Source organism: Macaca fascicularis, chromosome 16, assembly GCF_037993035.2.
Source record: "Macaca fascicularis isolate 582-1 chromosome 16, T2T-MFA8v1.1".
Classification (NCBI taxonomy): Eukaryota; Metazoa; Chordata; class Mammalia; order Primates; family Cercopithecidae; genus Macaca; species Macaca fascicularis.
Window position 1 is genome coordinate 43,338,693 of NC_088390.1, and position 7,598 is coordinate 43,346,290.

Below are 7,598 nucleotides of genomic sequence, written 5' to 3' on the forward strand. Positions count from 1 at the left end.
TGAATCCGGGAGGCGGAGCTTGCAGTGAGCCAAGATCGCGCCACTGTGTTCCAGCCTGGGCGACAGAGCAAGACTCCGCCTCAAAAAAAAAAAAAAAAAAAAAAAAAAAAAAAAAAAAACCGCGGCCGGGTGCGGTGGCTCAAGCCTGTAATCCCAGCACTTTGGGAGGCCGAGACGGGTGGATCACGAGGTCAGGAGATCGAGACCATCCTGGCTAACAAGGTGAAACCCCGTCTCTACTAAAAAATACAAAAAACTAGCCGGGCGCAGTGGCGGGCGCCTGTAGTCCCAGCTACTCGGGAGGCTGAGGCAGGAGAATGGCGTGAACCCGGGAGGCGGAGCTTGCAGTGAGCTGAGATCCGGCCACTGCACTCCAGCCTGGGCGACAGAGCGAGACTCCGTCTCAAAAAACAAAAACAAACAAACAAAAAACGCTTAACAAATATGATTTATAAATCATACACTCCTGATTAAGCATTTTATTAGTAGGACAACCAAATCCCACTCCCCATAGTCTACAATCAACACTGTAACATTGTTCTAGAATTTTATTATTTGTATCTTTCTCTTGGGAGCCTTTCCTTGCATAGAGTCTAGGATTCACGAATGATTCTCTACCCCTTAGAAAGGTAAATGTTTCATTTGGAAATCTTTGTGCGATCTGGGCTTTCACAGATGGAGATCAAAGATAGGAATTAGTCGTCTACTCCGTTCCTGACCAATAATGTCAGCAAATCCTCCCTTGTCCCTTTGTCTCTTCCACAATAAAAGCAAAAGAATATTACCATGGTGCACATATTGATATTTCACCACTTTTATATTACCATTTATACTGTGACCATTTCATTCACATGGTATCTTCCAGGTTGCTCCACTGTAAATTTTCAGTTTTTCTCTTTGTAATTAATCAATAGCTTGTGGGACACACTTTGTGACTACGTAAATATCCTGTTTCTCATATGTGGCAAAGAGTTTCATGAAGAGGCCACAAATTCACAATAGGGGCCCTCATTAGATCTCCTTAAATATGATATTATTTAAACCACCTCATGCCAAATAGTCTATACCTGAAGAAAACCAAGTTTCATTAATTGCTGCTTTTATCTTGGCATCAATAACATGAGGCAACACAGCCTTGTTTAAAGAGCTCAAGCTTGGGAATCACACAGATTGGGTTCAAAACCCAGTATGGCAACTTACTACCTATATGATGTGAGAGGCAAGCTACTTGACGTCTCCGAGCCCTAGTTTCTTCTCAGAAACATAACATTGTAATATTAACCTCATAGTGCTGTTGTGAGTTCAATGAGCTCATATAATCTGAAAAGTACCCTGAACCCAATGTGGCACACAGCAGGCATTCAACAAATGGTATCTATTAATAAATAATAATGGTGATATTATTTTGGTTAGTTTTGAACCCTGATGAAATTTTTTATGGATGGAGACATTCTGGCATACTATACACCGATTCTATTGATCCAGCCTTATGCCAGAGCTGATTTAAAAACAGAAAAGCAAATTCCTTGGTAGATTCTCTTCAGGAAATTAAACTGTGGGGTCTATGGGCCCAGAATTCATGTCAACTCTTCATTTCAATGTGGACTGTCCATTTGGAGGTCAATAAGATGATTCCAGAGAGCCCTTTATTCCAAGACTGGAGTGCCACCGTGAGGTCAGCATTGGTCCTTGCGATATTTACTTCAGTTCTGTCCTGAGTAAAAGAATATTTGAGTAGTTACACTTACATTGCATTGTAGCCTAAAAAGTACTCTCTGTTGACTACTGGTGGCAAAAAAAAAAAAAAAAAAAAATACAAAAAGTGTAAGAATTTGGATTTCTTAAGTACTTGACTTGGATTTCTAAAGTACTAGACTGTTGGTAAATCTTGAGAATTTGAAATTGGAAACTCAGCCCCGGGGAAAGCAAGGTTTTTGTCTCACTGTGGGAATGGCTTCTGGGTTTGTTATCCATAGCCAATCACCCTCTCCTCAACTTACTTTTAAATTAAGATCCTGAAGTTACAATTCAGAAGTTCCTAGCTCCCATTGCAAAGAAATAATAATTTCTAGTTTCAAATATCCATTAGAAACTTCATTCAAATGTCCCACAAAAATCTCAAACTCAACATATTCAGAATTAAAGTTACTATTAATATATAGTCCTCACACAAACCTAGCCCTTCAGCATTCCCCCTTTCCATGAAAAGGCTCACCCCTACTCAGTCACCTAAGTTTGAGACCTGGGAGTTATTTTAGGTTTCTGCCTCTCCTACTGTCCTCCCACATCCAATCACTTTACCTCCTTAATGTCCTTTAGATCTGCTCCTTTCTCTTCTTCCTTCAGCCACTGCCTTCTTTCCTCACTAGACTGCTATTTCAACATTGTCCTGGTCTCCCTGATTCCAGACTCACCTCTCTTCTGCGATGTTGCTAAAGTGATCTTTTAAAATTAAAAACTGCCAGGCACAGTGGCTCATGCCTGTCATTCCAGCATGTTGGGAGGCCGAGGCAGGTGGATTGCTTGAGCCCAGGAGTTCAAGACCAGCCTAGGCAACATGGTAAAACCCAATTCCTACCAAAAAAAAAAAAAAATGTAAAAATTAGCTGGGCATGGTGGTGCATGCCTGTAGTCCCAGCTACTAGAGAGGCTGAGGTGGGAGGATCACCTGAGCCTGGGGAGGGCAAGGCTGCAGTGAGCTATGATTGCACCACTGCACTGCAGCCTGGATGACAGGGTGAGACCCTGTCTCTAAATAAATAAATATTAAATTAAAAACTGTTTATATCAGTGGTTTAACATCCTTTAATGGCTCTCAGTGCCAACAAGATCAGGTTCAAAGTCCTCAGTGTATACAAAAGGCCCGTCACAAGCTGGTCCCTACCTACCTGTCCAGCTCCAATTCTTGCTGCAGCATCCAATTCCAGCTTTGCTGAGCCACTAGTAGCTCCCCAAATACAACAGGGTGTTTCATGCCTCCTTACATTTGTTGCGCTGCTCTTCTCTCTACTTAAATGCCTGTCTTGTCTAATTGGTCAACACTTTATTTGTTAAGGCTACGCCAGCTTTATCTTCTCTACAAAGTCTTTTCTAACTTTCTACAAAGCCCACTCCATCCTGCCACCCTAGAGCAACTTACTCCCTCACTTTCTATAACTTATACTGCAGTGCCTAGAGAATTTCCTCGCTCTGTTTGCAAACAGTTCTCTGTCCCTTGCAAACTCAAAGCTCCTTGAGACCAAGGACTGCGTTTAGTTCATTTTTGGATCCCTAAGCCCTACTAGTCCATGCCAGAAACACTGTAAAAACAACCACCACCACGTTTGTTGAACGATAAACAAGGAGTGGAGAAAAAGTTTTCAAAAACATACTCTTAGGACACAGAGTGATCATTCTATTCACAACAAGTTATCCCAACTAGCCTCCACTGCAGTGTTAGACAGACTTTGTGTTCTCACTTGCTCCAGCTGACAAATCATGTGTGTCTACCAGTCAGACCGTACTGGTTTTTAGAGAAATTCCAGTTATACAAAACCATGATTCAGTTTCCTCACCGCTTTTGTTGACAATGCTTCTAAATTGTTTTGTTTTGTTTTTTCCCCAGGAGGAAATGGTCCTTTAATGAGTCAGCTGGACATTGTGAGGGTATGAAATGGTCTAAGTCTAACAGTTTCTATTTGCCTTCTTTCATTCATTCATCTAAAATTTATCACAAAGCACTAAGCAAAAAAACATACGGTCCCTTCCATAATTCATTAAGGTTGGCAGTTTCAGGGATCTTTGTCTATTTCATTTCACTTCATTAATTCGACAAGATTTACTGACCACTTACTATGAAACAGACTCCATAAAAAGCAAACAACATGAAGATAAATGAGATGTAGGAACAGCCCTCAAAAAGCTTAAAGTCTGTGGACATACATGGAAATATCATTTCAATGCTATAGGAAAAGAGTTAAAATAGAGGTACTTATGAAGTGGCATGAGAACTCAAAGAAAGATGGACTATGTCAAGGAGGGGACATTCAGGGTGAGTTCTCAGGAGAGGATGTGTAAACTGAGTATTGAAGAATATAAGGAGTTCTCCATGGAGGAAAGGAAGAAAGGACATTCCAAGAAGAAAGAAAAATAAGTAGAAAGGTTCTGAGTTGGAAGCAAAGCTGAAATGAAGTAAGAAAACTAAAGCTTAGAGAGGGTAAGTGACCACACAGCTGGTTAAGTGTTGGGACTGAGAGTTGAACCCAAGCTGAAGCTGTTTATGGGAGGGAGTCATAGTTCTTGAGAATGCTGAAGAAGATAAAACATTGAGAACCACTGCTTAAGGTTTGACCTACAAGTTATAGTTCAGACTATATTCAGTAGACAATAGGGAATCCTGAGAGGTTTTTAAGCAGAGAAACAACATGGGCCACATTTGGGCTTCAGAAATATAATTCCAGCAGGTGGATTCTTAATGTTGACTACAATTAGAATCACTTGAGAAGCTTTCAAAAATTACAGGCTAAGGAACCAGTATAGAACAATTAAACCAGAATTTCTGGGGGTGGGACTCAGTTTTCTTTTGTTTGTTTTGAGGCAGGGTCTTGCTCTGTTGCCCAGGCTGGAGTGTAGGCGTGTGATCATGGCTCACTGCAACCTCGACCTCCCAGGCTCAAGTGATCCTCCCAGTTCAGCCTCCCTAGTAGCTGGGACTACAGGTACACCACCACACTTGGCTAATTTTTTAAAATTTTTGGTAGAAATGGGGTCTCCCTATGTTGCCCAGGCTGGTCTTGAATTCCTGGCCCGAAGCAATCCTCCTGCCTCAGCCTCCCAAAGTGCTGGGATTATAGGTGTCAGCCACTGCACTTGGTCACTTGTTTTATAAGTTCTTCAGAAGATTCTAACACGTGGTTAGGGTCAAGAACTATTGCTCTAGAAGGAAGAACTGAAAGATGGAAAAGAACTAATATTGATGAAGAAGTTACTATGTGTGAGATTTTGTTCCAAATGCTTTATACAATAACTACAGAATATATATACACATATATATACACACATATTAGGATTTTATACATATCTAGTATTCTGACCCATCTCAACCATTTTGAGCCCTGTGTGGTGAAAAATTATGCTACTCTTAACATCAAGGTAGATATTATAATCCTATAATCACTATTTTACCAACAAGGAAACTGAGGAACAGACCAGTGAACTAACTCATTTAAGATTATCAAATTAATAAATAATACAATTGGACTCAAATGTTAAGTCTTTCTGATGCCCCAAACCTACACTCCTTCCACTACATACCACTGCCTATGAGCCTAGCTTCATCTCCGGAACAATTCCAAAGTAGCTATAATGATCCCCATTTTACAAATAAAAAAATTAGTCCCAGAAAGATTGATGTGACCAAATCACAAATCACAGTTAATAGTGAAGAGGCTGGGAGAATTTAAACTCAGCCCTATTTAACTCCAAGTCCACGCTTATGAAGGTAAAGAATATAGTACATATTCAACACTCAATATAATTCTTCTTTCCTCTGAAAGGGAAGCAGCAAGTTGAGTTATTAGTATAACATAGAGTATTAATCCTAGCGGCTTCCTCTTCCTTCTTCGGTCCTAGGTGGCTAAACTTCTATGGAACTATCAATCTCAGGTGCTTTTTTTGTTGGAGTGGGGAGGGCAGAACTCTGCCATAACCTTCCATGATATTAACCCAGCAAAAGTTTATCCCTGGCCAAATCTAACACTATACACTTCACACCCTTATTTAAGTGGCTGAATCATGCTAATTTGTCTCCTTTTAAATTAATTGCCCTGAACCTCAAATGGGCATTCATTGCCCAGAATTATTACCGCCTTTCTTCAGTAAGTTCATTTTCCCACTGTTAGAGAATATTATTTCATATCACTTCTCTCATCAGCCCTCCAACATACCCTGAGAAAATTCCATCCCACCCCCATCCCATAATTCTCCCTTCTCTGTTGTGTCAACAATTTATACCTTTCCACTGGGTCATCCCACATAATTTACAAACATCTCCTAGCCCCCATATTTAAAAACATCAAAAAACAAAAGGAAACCCTCTTTGATTTCACATCTGGCTATAGCTACCACCCACCCCATTTCTCTGTTATCCTGCTCAGCTAAATCTTTGGAAGAGTTGGTTTCATCCATCTCCATTTCACCACCTTCACCAATCATCTCCGCTCACCAATGTCCCTGAAACTGACATTATCAGGGTCTAGTGACCTCCACGTTACCAAATGCAGTGATCTTTTCTGTCTTCAGCCTCTCAACAGCCTTTGAAATAGCTGATCACTACCTTCTTCTTGAAACTTTCCTCTGGCTTTGGTGATGCCAAATTCCTGGTCTTCCTACCTCACTGCTTGCTTCCTACTTCACTTGCTTCTTCTCAGACTCTTGCTTTATGGTGTCTCCTCCTCCACCTGATCTCCAAGCATTAGAGTACCATAGGGTCAGTCCTGGGTCCCCTTCTCTTCTCTATTCATGGATTTTCTCTAAGTGATCACATTCAGGCTCAGGCTTTTGGAGAGGGGTTTGTTACCACTTACATAGGAATTAGGTTCTAAATGAGCTCATAAAGAAAAAAAATCTCATAAAGTTGAATTTTTTTTTAATTCCCTAAGGCATCCATAAAGCACAGGAGTTGTCATTTCATACATGTTAATTTTATATATGGCTCTGGCCATATTTATGTGCCAGACTGAAGATCAACACACTAATACTGAGTTTTCCTCTTACGTTGAGATAGATTAATTTTATTTATTTATTTATTTATTTTTATTTTTTTTATTTTTTGAGACGGAGTCTCGCTCTGTCGCCCAGGCTGGAGTGCAGTGGCCGGATCTCAGCTCACTGCAAGCTCCGCCTCCCGGGTTTACGCCATTCTCCTGCCTCAGCCTCCCGAGTAGCTGGGACTACAGGCGCCCGCCACCTCGCCCGGCTAGTTTTTTGTATTTTTAGTAGAGACGGGGTTTCACCGTGTTAGCCAGGATGGTCTTGATCTCCTGACCTCGTGATCCGCCCATCTCGGCCTCCCAAAGTGCTGGGATTACAGGCTTGAGCCACCGCGCCCGGCCCAATTTTATTTATTTTTGAGACAAAGTCTCACTCTGTCACCCAGGTTGGAGTACAGTGGTGCCGTTATGAGTCACTGCAGCCTCAGCCTCCCAAGCTCAAGCAATCTTCCTGCCTCAGCCTCCCAAGTGGCTGGGACTATAGGTGTGTGCCACTACGCCCAGCTAATGTTTTAATTTTTTGTAGAGATGGAGTTCCGCCATGTTGCCCAGACTGGTTTCAAACTTCTGAGCTGAAGTAATCTGCCCACCTTGGCCTTCCAAAGTGCTAGTATTACAGGTATAAGTCACAGCGCCTGACCGAAGATGAATTATTTTTATTGAACAACAGATGAAGTACTTGGGAAATTCCTATTTTTAAAGAGTAGACAGGAAGACCACTTGGGACAGGAAGACCACCACCACCCCACTGTAATAGGGAGTAAGGGACGGAATCCATCTGAGAAATGGCAGATTCACACCCCCCACCTCATGCTCACCTCACACCTGCTTTCCTTGATTGTAAACGAC

General features: G+C 41.5%; 1 long non-coding RNA gene across 1 annotated transcript; it reads right to left on the reverse strand.

Annotated features, from left to right (window-relative positions):
• Window positions 1-467: 467 nt before the first annotated feature.
• Window positions 468-3,198, reverse strand: LOC135967840 (uncharacterized). The gene is made up of 2 exons (XR_010582120.2): window positions 2,889-3,198; window positions 468-1,714 (listed from the first exon to the last, which is right to left on the reverse strand). It is a non-coding gene; the product is annotated as an uncharacterized lncRNA (long non-coding RNA).
• Between the last annotated feature and the right edge of the window lie 4,400 nt (window positions 3,199-7,598).